General features: G+C 44.2%; 1 pseudogene; it reads left to right on the top strand.

Moving 5' to 3' along the window:
* The first annotated feature begins 7,179 nt into the window (after positions 1 to 7,179).
* Positions 7,180 to 12,774, top strand: LOC148791716 (granule-bound starch synthase 2, chloroplastic/amyloplastic-like; annotated as a pseudogene).
* The last annotated feature ends 3,391 nt before the right edge of the window (positions 12,775 to 16,165 follow it).

Below are 16,165 nucleotides of genomic sequence, written 5' to 3'. Positions count from 1 at the left end.
TCCCAATGAAGGTGTTCACGCCCAAGAAAGGATCCAAAGACTGCTCCCACTGAAGATGGCACAGTGCAGGATGGAGCAGAATCAACAGTATTCTTCTCCAAGAATTCTGTCCTTCGCAAGAAACAGCAGGATGGCACGTGAGCACAGCTTCTTATCAATTCCTTCTCAAAGAACTGATGTCAAGATCGAATCTTGACTTCTCCCACAACTGGAGATCGAACCGGATGTCTGGCGGATGTAGGAAGGAGGCGGCAAGAAAGATCTTTGCAGGGATTGTAGAAATCTTTCTTCTGAAATTTTCAGCTCTGAAGAGGATGTGTGAATGTCTTCTCTAAAGGCTGTCGCCCCCTCCTTATTTGTAACCCTAAAGGATCAGCTCCTAATCCAATTAGGAGTTATTGATCCAAATCTTATTTGGATCAAACATCTCTTTAGGTGATAAGGATAAACCCTTATCTTATCTGCAGATTGGATCAACCTTCTCCTAATCTTATTAGGAGGTTTCCAGATCCAAATCATATTTAGATCTGGACTCTCTGAGTGGATAGGGTTAAGTCCCTATCCTATCTACTGATCCATCTCAGAATTCGCCCATATTTAACTTACTAAATAAGTCCAGTTCGAAATGGGCTTTAGGCCCATTAAGCTTATGTGCTCACTTAACCTTCCTAACTGCTGCCCAGTTGGGCTTCCTTGTATGGCATGGGACCCAAGCATTGATTTACACATCAGCCACATGGGTTCAGCCCAGCTTTTGTCACAAGGCCTGGCCGAATACACTACTATGGACAGTGCACCCCCTGAAACCCATCAAATGGGCTCTATAGGCCCAACACTTACCCTAAGTGGTCCCTGGGCCAAGTCACCTTGTAACACCCAGGGACTGTGGGAAGATGCAAGATTAGCCTATCAGGTATTATCCTCAATGGTCTTACACTCAACCTCTCAGCCCATAATGATCAAACACTGCCCGACAAGAGAGAACCTCTCCCTCGGCTGCAAGGAACAGTGTTGCACTCTCTACTTATATGGATCCCGGGAATTAAAACCTTTTGCAAACATTTTAGAAACCATAATATATATACTTTTATATCTCATATAAAATATATTTTGCAAAAAACAAATCTCAACGATTGAAATCGGCTGCTAGCAGTCTTGGTTTCCATCAGTGAGAGTGCATCCCCGATCATTACCTTTGTCCGACAAAGGGGCTGATCTTGTCACTATGATCACCCACTCAGATGAATTCTCAAACTGTCCCAACATACCCAGGTTTTGACCCCCGCTAAGGATCTCACTAATTGGTATATCGAAGACAGCCCAATCCGACACCTAGTGTAGTATCATAATCGAGTCTAGGGGTCGGGTCTAACTTTCCAGTTTTGCCCATTAATCTCCAAGGTCTAGGGCAATACTGGAAATCTGGTCCAGTTCAAAGATTCGATTAATCTTACACTGTGTGTACCTAGGGTCTCACCCTAGCAGCTGAGACAGGCTACCCCAATCGACTTGGTGGCACCACAGTGTCAGCCTTATCAGGATAGGTCTCCCCAGACCGACCCACTGGCTGTGAACATTCTAAACTAACACGAGTCTCATTAAGTGTCCAGTTTAAGGGTATTACACAGAAACATACCAAGGGAACATGAACCAAATATGCACTTTTATTCATTTACAATAAACTCATAAAGTACATCATTCTGATTGAAGCTAAGGGCATACAAAATTGTCTAACAAGCTCATCTACCCATGTTCTTTTATTTCTCAAGTAAATAATATAATGACCATTTTAGCCATAAAAATCTATTATTAAAAGGGGCAATTTTGTCCCAACCCAGTGTTGGCAATTTTTCCCTCAAGCGGAAAATTTACTTATCCACCTAGGAGATGGGTATCACTTACATGGGAGTCCGGATCACCTATCAACAAAATTCATTCCAACAACCTACCAACAAGATCTCACACCACACATCTCATACATGGCAGGTCCTAATCTCATTGGTGAGATGTGCAATTCTAGATCAAGTTGGTAAGGGATTGAAATTTGTTTTGTTGATAGAAGACCCCAATTCCTTACTTGGGTGCTATCCTGGGAAAATAATTTTTTCCATGAACCCCATGTAAATTTGAAAAACGAATATGGGTTTCTTGGTCATTGGGAACAAAAATTCTATTAACCAACTTTCCCCCTCAAAATCCAAAAAAGTAACAGGCCCTTAACAAACAAAGATGGCCAAAGATGATTGCTTCTAATGCAATTTTCATTTGCAAAGTTTGGCTAAAATTTGAAGGATTGAGGTGTACATCTAACATGGGGGTGTTAAAAAAGGGAAAATTATAGTCAAAGCCTATTGTACATTTAAATTTATGATGCAGGTTGGTTCAGAAACCAATAGAGCTCTGATAGCCGGTTGTACATTTCAAATTATAAAAAACCCAGCCATGTCATCGGAGGCTTATGTGGTTGTTGCTAACATAGGACTCTTAATCCATGTTAGACACATAAAAAAATTTATACCAAAATCAAAACATCTATCTCTCAATCACCCATTCCTTTTGTATCTCTTACTCCCTCTATTTCTCGATCTCTCGCTCCCTTTGTCTCTCCTAATCCCTCCGCCTCTCAATCTCCCACTCCCTTTGTCTCTCTTGCTCTCTCTGCCTCTTGATCTCCTGCTTCCTTTGTCTCTCTCGCTCCCTCTACCTTTGTCTCTCCTGCTCCCATTGTCTTTCCCACTCCCTTTGCTTCTCGATCTCCCTCCCACTCTCTCACTTTCACAACCATCTTTTGGTCTCCCTCTCCCTCTGTCTCTCTCACTCTCTCAACTTTGGTCTACAAGCAAATCAAATTCTTTGTTTTTCTCTTGTTCTCTCTCTCTCTCTCTCTCTCTCTTTCTCAGTAGATCTCTCATCCCCCCTTAATCTTTATCGTTCTCTCTCAGTCTTTCTCCTATTCCCTCCCTTGTTTAATTATTTATTTTTCATAGAAACTTATACTATATTAATCAGACGGTATAAGTTATAAGTTAGTCAAGGGACCAACAACTTGTACAATCAAATTATACATTTCTATCAAATTGGTGTAAATTTCATAGCCAAGAGTTTATTGTGAATTTTTATCAAATTGAGTTGCAGGAATTAGAATCATACCAAGTTGGTCTTATGTTCTTTAATACAGTCTGCTTAATACGCGCATAAGAAAGATAGTAAAATAATGAGAGAAAGAGTGGGAAAGAAACTGAAAGAAAACAATAGAGATTGACGGAGAAGGAGAGATAAACTAAGAAAGAGAATGAGGGAAAATAAGAGATCGGCTGAGAGAGAAAATGAGGGAGAAGGAGAGGTTAAATGAGAAATAAAATGAGAGAGATTGAGGGATTGAGGGAGAACAATAGATTGATAGAGAGGGAGAGGTTAAATGAGAAACAGAATGAGAGAGATTGAGGGAGAACAATAGATTGACAGAGAGGGAGAGAACGAGAGAGATTGATTGGGAGAATGTAAAACCCTTTTCTCAAATCACTTTGTCGTTGAGCAGGGAGAGAAAACTATGAGAGTGAGAGAGTGAAAGGGAGATCAAAAGACATAGGGGGTGGGACAGAAAGTGAAAACCTTTTTTTTTTTTATTTTCAAATAATCCATGCTGTGTCTAACATGGATTAAGAGTCCCATGTTGGCAACAGTCACATTAACCTTCGATGACATGGCAAAGGTTTTTATAATTTGAAATATATAAGTAGCTGTCAGAATTTTATTGGTTTCTGAACCAACCTGTAGCGTCATTTTAAACGTTGAGTTATGTTTGAATATAATTTTCCCTAAAATGAAGCTGACAAAAGGAACAAACAAAATATAGACTCTTTTACCGAAATATCCTTTTTTGTGCTTTCCTTCCTTTTTGTGCATGCATTGACGAAAAAGTCTACAACAATGATCCTGGTTTCGTCAGCATTCTGTCCCTCTATAGTATATAGTTCAAGACTGGAGTTCAATCCGGGTGGAATTGGATATAATGCAAGTCCTTTATTTTTAAAATAGAGGGAAATTTAGAAAGGCTTAAAAATCAATCACTTAATTTATTTATATAAATATGAAATCTGGAATTTATAACTTATAAACTTTATATAATTTTATTATTATTTATATAAATTTATATAATTATATAATATGTATTTTAATTTTAAAGCCATTACAAAATATTAGTCATATCTATCTGAATTTTTTTCTTCTTTCTTTAAATTATCTATCTGAGGTTTGGGGAGGGGTGGACTGGATGTGTTTCGTGTTCAATCAGTCAATCTGCATCTAATAAACCATTTCTTCCTCCTAAGTTTTATCCCTTGTCTTGCCTTTTTCCTTTGTCATGCCTGAGAAAAAAATCGCTGTTACTATTATATTGTTGCACGCTACCCAATGAAATGCAGCAGACGAAACAAATTAAAGACATCAAATTAATTGATTTTTTTCTGCAGATGTATTCACATTTCATTGGCCATCACATTTGACCATGGTCACAGCAAACGGATTAAATTAAAACAATAAATCTTTTTGCATGTGGACAAATAAACAAAGGGGAGTGTTATTGGTATTTTCCTTCTTTTTCTTCATACTATATCTGGATTTTGGTGCGTCATATTTGCATGCTAATTTTTCTGTAATCCTATTTTTCTCGAAAAACTCTCCATAATCCATATGTTTATATATGCCTATATATAGTTTAACGCTTTTTGTTTTTTAGGTCTTTCTTTTTTTGGAATTATTGCCACTTCTACTTACAATATTTTAGATTGGTTAATATAAATTTTACGAGAATATATATTTTTCTATCATAAATTATTTGAGTTATCAATATAACATTGGGCACCATTGCCGCTTCTTAAGAAAATGTCAAATTTGGTGTTTCTACTATAAATACCAACACCTAATCTAATGCCCCTAGCTTTTAGGGTACAATACAAAAACCATCCCTAAAGTTTTTGACAATCATGAAAACCTCCCCTAATGTAAGTGTGGTGGTGAGGCTACGTACGGGGGTCTCCTTGAAGGACAAAGGAAGACTAGATGTAGGAGGTAGGCTAAAGGCTAGGGCAAATGTAAATGATAGGATGATGATTTCATTACGAAATGGACCCCTATTTATAGGGGGAGATCCTGAGGTCCCGAAAGGAAGGAGCCAAAAACATTTGATTCCTACTAGGAAAGGGAATATTGGATTCACTGTCAGTTGTCATGGAACACTGCTAAGGTTTTGCCACGTGTCTTACGAGATATCTCTGGGACGAACTTCCCTTTCATCTGAGGATTCTCATAATTTGCATGCGCTACTTCCTTTCATGTCCCATTTAACCAAAGTGGCACAAATGACATCATTATTTAGCTAGCACGCCCTTATTAGGCCCACAAAGCGTCCCGTCACGCATGTGCTTCTAGCATTTATCCCTGGTCCACAGTAGTTCTACGCTTGTCACAGTTTTGCAATAGCTTTGGAGCCCATCGCAAATCTACATGTGTGCAAAGCTCATTGCAGGATCGCGCATGTCTAAAATTCATTGCAAGTCCGCAGGTGTTTGAAGCTTATCGTAGACTTACTCTGGCCAAACCTCATCGCAACTTGTTGTGGATATGGGTTCGTCGCAATCATGCGATGACTTATGAACTCACTGGCATCCAATGAATTGTGAATTCATCGCAAGCATCTGTATGGTATTAATTTGACACATTCTGTACTCTGATGGTTTGAGCAACCACTATGTACCTACATTAGCCCTTACTTCTCGGTAAGTGGAAACTTACTAATAAGCATCTTTGTCCTTGGGTTTGTTTTGAGGTTATGTGATGGGGAAATGTAGAAAGGGGTTAAAGATGTTGTGGCATACTGATATTTGTGCATTAAGTCAGGTTATCGTTCGCATTGGATCTAGTAATCATTCTTGTCTTGATGGAATCTTCTACGAATAGGAGAAATTTTATTTGGATCTATTACTAGCCCCCTATTTATTGACAAGTGTGAGCCAGTCAATGAACAATCTTACATTCATCTTAGTAATATCTTTGGATAGGAATTGGGGTGTGCGTTTTGGGCTAATTTTTCATTCATTTTGTGATTCAAACCCCTTGTCCTTTGACAATTTGCTTTCTGTTGGTAGGCAACTCTGTACTCAATTTGTTAGCGAAGTTCTCAGCCCCCTTGGCTATAAGTAAAAAGTAGATTGTCAAAGGACAAATATTAGACATCAGGGTCCGGGCTTCCAACCTACCTTTGGTCAAATGTATTTGTCTCCTCTGAAGTTTGGCTCTAAGTTTCATGCTAGGGTAATACTTTGTCGAAGACAAATGAAGTGGTGCTTTTGGTTCTCAACCCCTTGTCTTTGGCGAAGTAATGCCCATCACGAACGCATAGTGTGAAGTAGGAGTCTTTTGTTTGAAAGGCTTTTCATTTTCGACTATCATTGGATTGGTGTAGAAGTTGTTATGCACCGGTGATGTGGCATTCATTATTAGTACTTTTTATAACTATTGTCTTTGCATTAATGCGCTACATTCGCACGTGTAGCTGTGAAATTTAAAGTGACGGGCCAATGTAGCACTGCTTTTGAATTAATGCACCAGTTGTCCCATCTTCCTGAGGGTATAATTGTAATTTTCTTTAGCTTACTTTTTGGTTAAGCGACGGCGGGGAAGTGGTAGTCATTTCGTTTCGTCTTCCTTGGGGCCGTTTAGGATTTCAGACGCTTGCGAGGCATCTATAAAAGTGCAGTACGCCTTCTAGTGATACCTTCTGCCCACTTTGTTGTTCTTAGTCGATTGAGCCCTCTTTGTGTCTGTTCTTACCCCATCTACACACCATTCTCAGTCCATCTATTGCCATGTTCTTTGTCTTTGATAATGGGCCCTCGCCAAAAGAAGTTTGAATGCCCGTTTGTTGAGTTTGTTAGGGTTGTGGATACAACAGAAATGCTATTGGAGTGTGAAGTGGCCAACATGGCCGATGGTGGTAAAGGCTTCTGGCCTCCTATGTCAGTATCCAGGGGCAAGGATGGGGGTTTCAGTGTCGTCAATGGGAGGGAATTAGTGTGTCTATATGGGAGTGTGGGTCAGTCTATATCATTTTAGTGTTAGGAACTGAGGACTAACAAATCAAAGTCTCTAGTTAGTTGTTTGGGTTGGACGTGCTACGTTATGGAGTATCTGATGTTCTGCTGCTTGCTAAGAGATGCCGGTCTCTTGTGTTTTGTGGACTATTTCTTGGATCTTCCTAGCAAAGAGGGGGTAAGTTATGTAAAACCCCTTTTGGAGCATTGGTGTTGTCGTACTCACACGTTTGTGGGAGCGCTCGGTGAATTTGGTATCACCGTAGAGGACGTACTTGCCTTATTGGCACTACCAGTCGGTGGATTAGTGTCTACCCACCATTTGCAGTTTCCTAAGTCTCTCCCTGCTAGCATGTCGGGGCTCTATGAGTATCTTATGGGTGAGATTGCTGCATTTGAGTCTCAGGTAGATCAATCATTTGCCCAAGGTAAAATGCCACTTGAGGCATTGGTGGCTTATTGGTTCGAGTCTAACAGTATGGGGGATGTGATGGTATGCAAGGGAGATACCTAGTGCCATCTTGCAGCATTTATTTTATATGTCGTGTCTCGTGTCCTTTTTCCTGGGATCCTTGATTATGGCCTTCGCACAGTATTGGTTCTGCTTGCCGTGCTCGTTGCCGGCAGTCATTAGCTTCCATTGGCGTCAATGTTTTTGGGGTACTTGTTTGAGCAGATGGACGACACAGTCCATCAAAGGATGAACCCAAGTTGTAAAAGGTGCATCAGCTACGTCTTCGCCCCCTTCCTGTTTATGTACATGTGCGAGCGTCTTGACCTCAGTGTCACGCCCCGACGCTTTTCTCCTATAAGTGTCATTATAACAACCTTGGATGGAGATCAAACAGAGGATGAGTCATTTGGGGTCTGTTGGAGAAAACGTTGGCTTCATGCTAATAGGCTCAAGCAATTCGGGGTGAATGAGATCGAGTTGAAGCTGGCGTTTGTTGAAGGCTTTGTGTGGAGACCCTATACTCGAGCTGTTCGGCATTCCATGCCATTCTACGTTGGTGTCGTCATTCCCGAGGATGGCGACCAGCAATGTGCTGTGGAGCCACGCATCCCCTCACGAGTGTGGCACGGCAGGTCTTATTCTATGGCCTGGTGTCATCGCCTACCTGGAACTACGACGACTTGGGTGCACAGTTTCTTCAGTCTGCAGGGGAGGACATATTTTAGACCCGGCGGCATGGATTGGTGTTCCCGGGGAGTTCACGGTTCCCTGTCGTAGGGTATCGGAGGGTTGAGACTTGTAGATCCCTCCGTTTTGCAACATGTGCTCATTATTCGGTGGGTTCCAACTATTTTTGTCTGCGACTTCTCGTCCTCGCCATGTCATGGCTCCCCCTTTGGCTCATGCAACTGACCAGGGGCAGGTACCGGCTAATCCTCAACCGAGTCCTCCAATTTTGGAAGAGTGGGAATTTCAAGGTGTTGTCCGAAAGGGTAAGCGCCCTTCTCAGGAGAGAGGTGAAGGCAGATGCCTTCCTGCTGCGAAGAGGGCCAGATCAGTTAGGGTCCCTCACACCTTTGTCCCACCTATACGAGTGGTGCGACATGAGACCGAGCCGGACGCTGCATCATCCCGAGCTGAGGGGGATCGAGATAAGGGTTCCCCATCGGAAAATCCTGAAGAAGTTAGGTAGGATCCTCCAGCCACAATGACTGAAGTAAGAGATGCGGCCGATACGGAATTAGTATAGTTCTCGGTGGGCGTTAGAAGAAAATGGCTCCCTGTCCGTATAGGAGGGAGTCCAAAAAGGTTGATTTGGTAATATTTTATAACTTTGATGTATTTTCTCTACTGCCACTGTGATTATTATGCCATGACTTTTACTATTCTTTTTACAGTCGTTTGTGTTGAAGCGCGTGGAGGCCGATGACGGTTGGCTCAATGCGGAAACCCTACAAGTCCCATCTGAAGGTGTTGTGGTTGCACAATGTGGTAGTTGTCTGGTTTTCTTATTATGATTATTTCCTTGTAGTAATCATTTGTAATTTATCTCATAATAGGAGGTTTTGATGTAGAATCCTCTACTATGCCAGTCTTGCCCATTATCAAGCGGTTGGTGTGCGAGTTGCAGTCCTTGCAGCCCCCACTCAGGATCAGGGGTGAAGACCCTCCCAGTGACCTTGGGGATGCCAATGTAACCGAGGATGCTACTGCTGACCATGCCACGCTAGTCTCTGCTGTGCGAGGAGGAGAGAGCGTTTGTAGGAGCAGCCCCCTAGTGAGCCAATGGGCCCGACCGAGACCGCCCAAGAAGAGCGATCAGCTGTTAGGGTGCCTAAAATGCCAGTCCCTAAGCCAGGGCAAACCGCTGAGAAAGAACAATAGCAATCACCCCCCCTCCGTGTCGCTCATCAGAATGATCCCAAAGGAGTGACTGTTGCTAAGGATGTTGGTGCGGAGCCACCCTTGCAATCCCATTGTCAGGACGAGAGTGTGGGAGTGGATGTAACATCATCACAGCAACCCGAGGCCTCCCTTGAACCAGATGTTCCACCCGAGGTTCGGCCTTCATCGGAACATGGGGCCATTTATGTCTTATCACCGTCAGAGCCCATGTCGCTTGAAGAGGAGTTGGCATATGTTTGTTAGGAGCTTGAGCAGTACTATCAGTGCCATGAGCTTCTCCCATTGGGTTACTCAATCGTAAAGCCTGTCACCATTCAGGGTCTATGTAAGAAAGAGAAGTACGTGGTCTCAGATTCTGTGGCAGAAGCTACCTCTTTCATCATGCAGAAGGGGTGGTTTGTTATGGACACAACGCCCGGCAGCACACTGCGGCGTAGTCATAGGCAGCGGCACGCACAGCAGGCCGCACAGTAGCACGCACCGTTGGCAGCGCGCAGCACGTACCGCCTGGCAGCACGCAGCACGGACCGCCTAGCAGCGCGCAGCACGCACCGCCCGGCAGCACGCAGCACGCACCGCCCGGCAGCGCGCACCACACGGCAGCAGCACTAGGCAGCAGCACGCATCGCACGGCAGCAACATTAGGCAGCAGCACGCACCGCACGGCAGCAGCACGCACCACACGGTAGCAGCACTGTGAGACGCGTACGCCGCCCGACAGCAGCAGTAGGGCGGGTCCCACACGATAGCTCACTAGGGTGGGCCCACAGTTATCTTACCACATCAGCTCTGCTCGCCAACTCACCGCCAGCTACTCCTTCCCTTATCCTTATCCTTATCTTATCTTATCTTAAGTAAGAGTTATGTTACCATTAGGAGTAGGTAATTAGGAGTTTGAGTTTAAGTTGGATTACCCTAGCCTAGCCGAATCCAACAAGGAGTTTCCTTCTGTAATCTCCTATTTAAGGAGCTACGAGTTGAAATAAAGGCATTCAGTTTTCCAGTCAAGAAAGAGAGTGAGGAGAGTTCGGGTGGTCTCTTGGACAAATCACCCATTCGGTTTTCCACAATAGGGTCTGCACGCAAGGGAAGGCGCAAGGGAAAGCAGGGCTTTCTCCCCGTGGACCGACCCGTGACGAGATCCTATGCACGGGCCCATAACATTCTGGCATCAGAGCCAAACGTCATGGGCGATATGGAGCATCTATTATCCAAGGTCCACGAACTGGAACATAGGCTAGCAGAAACCAACATGGAGGTTCGTGAAGTCAAGGAAGATGTCCGGGAGCTACGACGCCTGCTGGAAGCATTACTCTCCAACAAAGAAAGGAGTTCTGAGGGAATCGCCAACACTAACAGTCGCCGTCCGGACTGGGTAGAGGCATCCAGCGAACAATAGATCGCTACCCCGACAACCGTAGTTATTCCCAAGAATAGCCGCTTGGAGTTTTCCTCATACAGCGGTAGCGGTGACCCACTGGGAGGGCTGTACTGCTACGAGCAATTCCTTCGTAATCAGCGCACGGAGGATGAAACTGTAAAGTCTCCTCCTTTGACTGGGGACAATGTCATGAACATTATATTGGTACCTGCAGAATGCGCTCCTTGGTCAGGTGGACTTGGCGATGTTGCTAGGGCTTTACCGAAGGCTTTGGCTCGGCGTGGACATAGAGTTATGGTTGTGGCACCACGGTATGGTAACTATGCAGAAGTCCAAGAAATAGGGGTGCGCAAGAGATATAAGGTGGATGGGTAGGATATGGAGGTAACTTTCTTTCAAATTTATATTGATGGCATGGATTTTTTGTTCATGGACAGCCCTATGTTTCGCAATACTGAGAAAAATATATATGGGGGAGGCCGAGAGGATACTTTAAAACGCATGGTTCTCTTCTGTAAGGCTTCTCTTGAGGTTCTCTTCTATAAGTATACCCGGTGCGTTCTTGTGATCCACAACACAACACACCAGGGTCGGGGTCCAGTAAGCAATTTTCGTTATGTGGATCGTCCACAAAACTACGTAGATCATTTCAAACTACATGACCCAGGAGGTGGGAAACACTTCAATATCCTTGCAGCTGGCTTGAAAGCAGCAAATCGTGTAGTCACTGTAAGCCATGGTTATGCCTGGGAGTTGAAAACTAAATAAGGTGGCTGGGGTCTGCATCAAATAATAAATGAGTGTGATTGGAAGCTGAAGGGCATCGTGAATGGGATTGGTGCAAAAGAATGGAACCCACAGTTGGATGTTTACCTAGCATCTGATGGTGATACCAATTACTCTGTGGAGACTCTTCAGACTGGCAAGCCTCAATGCAAAGCAGCTCTACAAAGGGAGCTTGGTCTTCCTCTTCGGGAGAAGGTTCCTCTAATTGGGTTCAGTGGCAGGCTTGACCATCAAAAAGGTGTTGATCTCATTGCTGAGTCCAATCCTTGGATGGTGGACTAGGAACTGCAACTAGCCATGTTGGGCACTGGGAGACCTATTCTGGAACAACTTCTTAGACATTTTGAGAGGCAACACCATGACAAAGTCAGGGGTGGGGATGGTTTCTCTATGAAAATGGCTCATCGAATAATTGCTGGTGCAGACATCCTACTCATGCCTTCTAGATTTGAGCTTTGTGGCCTGAACCACCTTTATAAACTGAGCTACGGGACAGTCCCTGTTGTTCATGCTGTTGGTGGACTGAGAGAGTGTACAACCGTTTGATCCATTGGTAGAGTTCCAAGCCACGTATCCGGAATTCGAGCTTGAGGACAAGCTCGTAGTCTAGGAGGGGTGTGATGTTATGGACACACCGCCCGGCAGCACACTGCGGCGCAGTCATAGGCAGCGACACGCACAGCAGGTTGCACAGCAGCACGCACTGCCCGGCAGCGCCGCACAACAGCACGCACCACCGACAGCGCGCAACACGTACCGCCTGGCAGCGCGCAGCACAGACCGCCTGGCAGCGCGCAACATGGACCACCTGGCAGCGTGCAGCACACACCGCATGGCAGCAGCACTAGGCAGTAGCACGCGCTGCACGGCAGCAGCACTAGGCAGTAGCACGCACCGCATGACAGCAGCACGCACCACACGGTAGCAGCACTGTGAGACGCGCACGCCATCCGGCAGCAGTAGTAGGGTGGGTCCCACACGACAACTCACTAGGGTGGGCCTACACTTATCTTACCACATCAGCTCTGCTTGCCAACTCGCTGCCAGCTACTCCTTCCCATATTCTTATCCTTATCCTTATCTTATCTTATCTTATCTTAAGTAGGAGTTGTGTTACCATTAGGAGTAGGTAATTACGAGTTTGAGTTTAAGTTGGATTACCCTAGCCTAGCCGAATCCAACAAAGAGTTTCATTTTGTAATCTCCTATTTAAGGAGCTACGAGTTGAAATAAAGACATTCAGTTTTCCAGTCAAGAAAGAGAGTGAGGAGAGTTCGGGTGGTCTCTTGGACAAATCACCCATTCGGTTTTCCACAATAGGGTTTGCACGCAAAGGAAGGCACAAGGGAAAGCAGGACTTTCTCCCCATGGACCGACCCATGACGAGATCCTACGCGCGGACCCATAACATGGTTGCCAGTTGCCCTCCATGGAGCTCGTTGCTGCTGTGATAGGTGTAATGAATTGTATCATGAGCCAGCCCATAAAGGAGCTTTCGTGGTCAGTATTTTCTAGCTGGAAGACAGATCGGATTGAGCAAAGATCAGTCCGATTGGCTCACATTTTTTGGAGCCGGTTACAAGGAATCACGACCATTGACAACACAGGCCTCAAAAGAACTCAGCCAGCGCCAAAAGGTTGCTCAGGCCAATTTGGGGAAGGCTCAAAGTGAAACTAAATGCCCTATTTGATGAATGCGCTCAACAGCAGAAGCTGGTCTGGCAGTACGAGGCAGAGGTCAAGGAGCTCGCAGAGATTGCAGCAGATCGGGAGAAATTGGTAGAGATCGCCCGTGTCTGGAACGAGTGGTTTAGGGAGTGAAGTATTCCTATTTGTAAAAGAAACATATTGATTTTGATTGAAAAGGTCTCTTTCGTTTATGCGTTTGCCTTCTACTATGATCTGGTTGCTTGCCTTATATTGTGTGTGTTAGTCCGTAGGGTATATATTCGTGGGTCTGCTAAGTTTTGATCGTAGGATTAGTGGGCCTTAGCAAGATCAATATGATGCCGGTAAGCCCGTTCAGGCCTTGTGTGCCCCATAGATGCAGGTCCAATAACCTTTCACTTTGGCCCCTTTGTGCAAAAGTCCCTCAGCATGGCTTGAGTTTTTAGTGCAATTTCTGCACTCAAATAGTTCTATACTCAAAAAGGGTAACCATATGTTGACAAGGTTGAGCCTTATCACAGGCCAGAAACTTGAATACCATCCTTTCCCAAGAAAACTGAATTTTGTCACTTTGAAAGAGTGAAGCATTGTTTGTGAAAATCAGACTGTACCTCGGTTAAATATTTTAGACTTTATCACGCATATGAGAGTAAAGTTAAAAGTCACCGCATATGAGGGTTTTAACAAATGCGATGAACATAAGTACTATCACGTAAGAAGAGTCGTGTAAATACTATCGCATGTGTCAAAGTTAAGTACTATTGAGAAAGATAAAGTTTGGTGCAAATGCTAAGAGTAAGATTGCATCGCATATGTAAGAGGTAGATCTTGTCATACCGAAGGGATTAAGTAGCATCATACAAGTGTTAACCGTCACCATGTGTGAAAGACTCATCGCGTTATTTAAAGAAAAAGGAGTTATTTGCATGCAAATCAGCTAAGCTTCATCGCATATTTGAGAAAGATATATTCGCATTCTTGAGAGAGGGAATCTTTATCGCATAGGCAAAACTCAGTGAATACTATCCAACTAGGGTGAATAAGTGTTACCACGCCTATACGAATTAAATTTGGTCACCTCGGGATTCACCAGGGTAATCTATTGTAAATAACAGGATGAATGCCAATTTCCGATTTCAACGTCTGATGCTATCAAGAGTACTCCTGGGGGTGGTGCTAGGGCGGTGGTACTCATGCAGGAAGATAGAATAAAGGGATTAGTTATTGTACCTTATGTTTGGCATGTTCTCCCTCGGGTGACCAGGGTAGTTCATCGCAATTTGTAATGTTACCCGCTTCGCTTTGCCATAGCTTTGGGTTTTTAGAGCCTTCATTGGACTGCCAAGATATGTAAGTGAGGTCTTAGGGCTTTCGCATGGAACATGCAACATTGTGGAACTGGCCATGACATTCTAGAATTAGCTAGGGTAAGTATGTGTGCACCTGGGTTTGTTAGGGCCTTCACATGGAGCATGTGGCATCGTGGAACTGGCCACAACATCTTGGAACTGGCTAGGGTAAGCATGTGTGTATCTGGGTTTGTCAGGGCCTTTGCATGGAGTATGCGGCATCGTGGAACCGGCCATAACATCTTGGAACTAGATAGGGTAAGTATGTGTGCGCCTGGGTTTGCTAGGGCCTTCACATGGAGCATGTGGCATCGTGGAACTGGCCACAACATCCTAGAACTAGCTAGGACAAGTATGTGTGTGCTTGGGTTTGCTAGGGCCTTCGCATGAAGCATGCGGTATCGTGTAACCAGCCACGACATCCTAGAATCGGCCAAGGTAAGTATGTGTGCACCTGGGTTTTCCAGGGCCTTCGCATGGAGCATGCGGCATCACAGAATTAGCCACATCATCTTGGAACTGGACAGGGTAAGTATGTGTGTGCCTTAGTTTGCTCGGGCCTTCACATGGAGCATGCGGCATCATGGAACCGACCACGACATCCTGCAATCAACCAGGTTTAGTATGTGTGCGCCTTGGTTTTCCAGGGCCTTCGCATGAAGCATGCAGCATCATGGAACTGGCCATAGCATCTTGCAACCGACCAGGGTAAGTATGTGTGCGCCTGGATTTTCTAGGGCCTTCGCATGGAGCATGCAACATCTTGGAACCGGACACGATATGTAAGTATATAAATATATGTATATATAGTAGACATAATCAAGGAAAATTCATCGCATAGTTTGAAGTCGATAATAAACAAAATACATCATGCTTTTATTTCAGACTGAGTATGCAGACAAAGAATTCATGGTGCACTATGTTTTTGGGCTTTACTAATTTGTTAATGTTAGAAGCCATGGTTTGTTTGTATTCGATTTGTTTCTACAATGACTTCTCTCTTTCTACATCGATGTATTCTAATTTGTTGCTAAGCAAGTGATCGATATCCTCTGTTTGAAACTGTTTTCCCATCGCGAAGGCTATGCAGACAATGGCCATCTGTATTTCTACCAGTAGCACAACTTCCTGGCCATATACTAATGAGTAAGGGGTTGCCTGTATTCTCTTTCTAACTATTGTGCGATAAGCCCAGAGAGTTTCAGACAACCTTTTTGACCAGCCTTTCTGATTATCCACTACCATTTTGCTCAACATCATCAACAAGGTTTTGTTTGTGGCCTTTTCTTGCCAGTTCCCTTGTGGGTAATAGGTTGTAGATGTGTCTATTCTCATTGGGACCCTGAACCGGTGGATTATATGCTGCCTAAGGAAATTTGCGATGTTTTCTGCACAAATCCTTCTTAAGGGGATAGCCTCCGCCCACTTGGCGAAATAATCTGTGGCAACTATGATGAAACAATACCTCAGAGAAGTTGGATGTATTTTGTCTATTAGGTTTACTCCCCAAGTGTGGAAAGGCCAAGGTGTA

This window comes from Nelumbo nucifera, chromosome 5 (genome assembly GCF_055504915.1).
Source record: "Nelumbo nucifera cultivar China Antique chromosome 5, China Antique-T2T, whole genome shotgun sequence".
NCBI classification, from domain to species: domain Eukaryota; kingdom Viridiplantae; phylum Streptophyta; class Magnoliopsida; order Proteales; family Nelumbonaceae; genus Nelumbo; species Nelumbo nucifera.
Note: the sequence above shows the minus strand (reverse complement) of the source record. Positions and strands in the feature narration are given on the sequence as shown.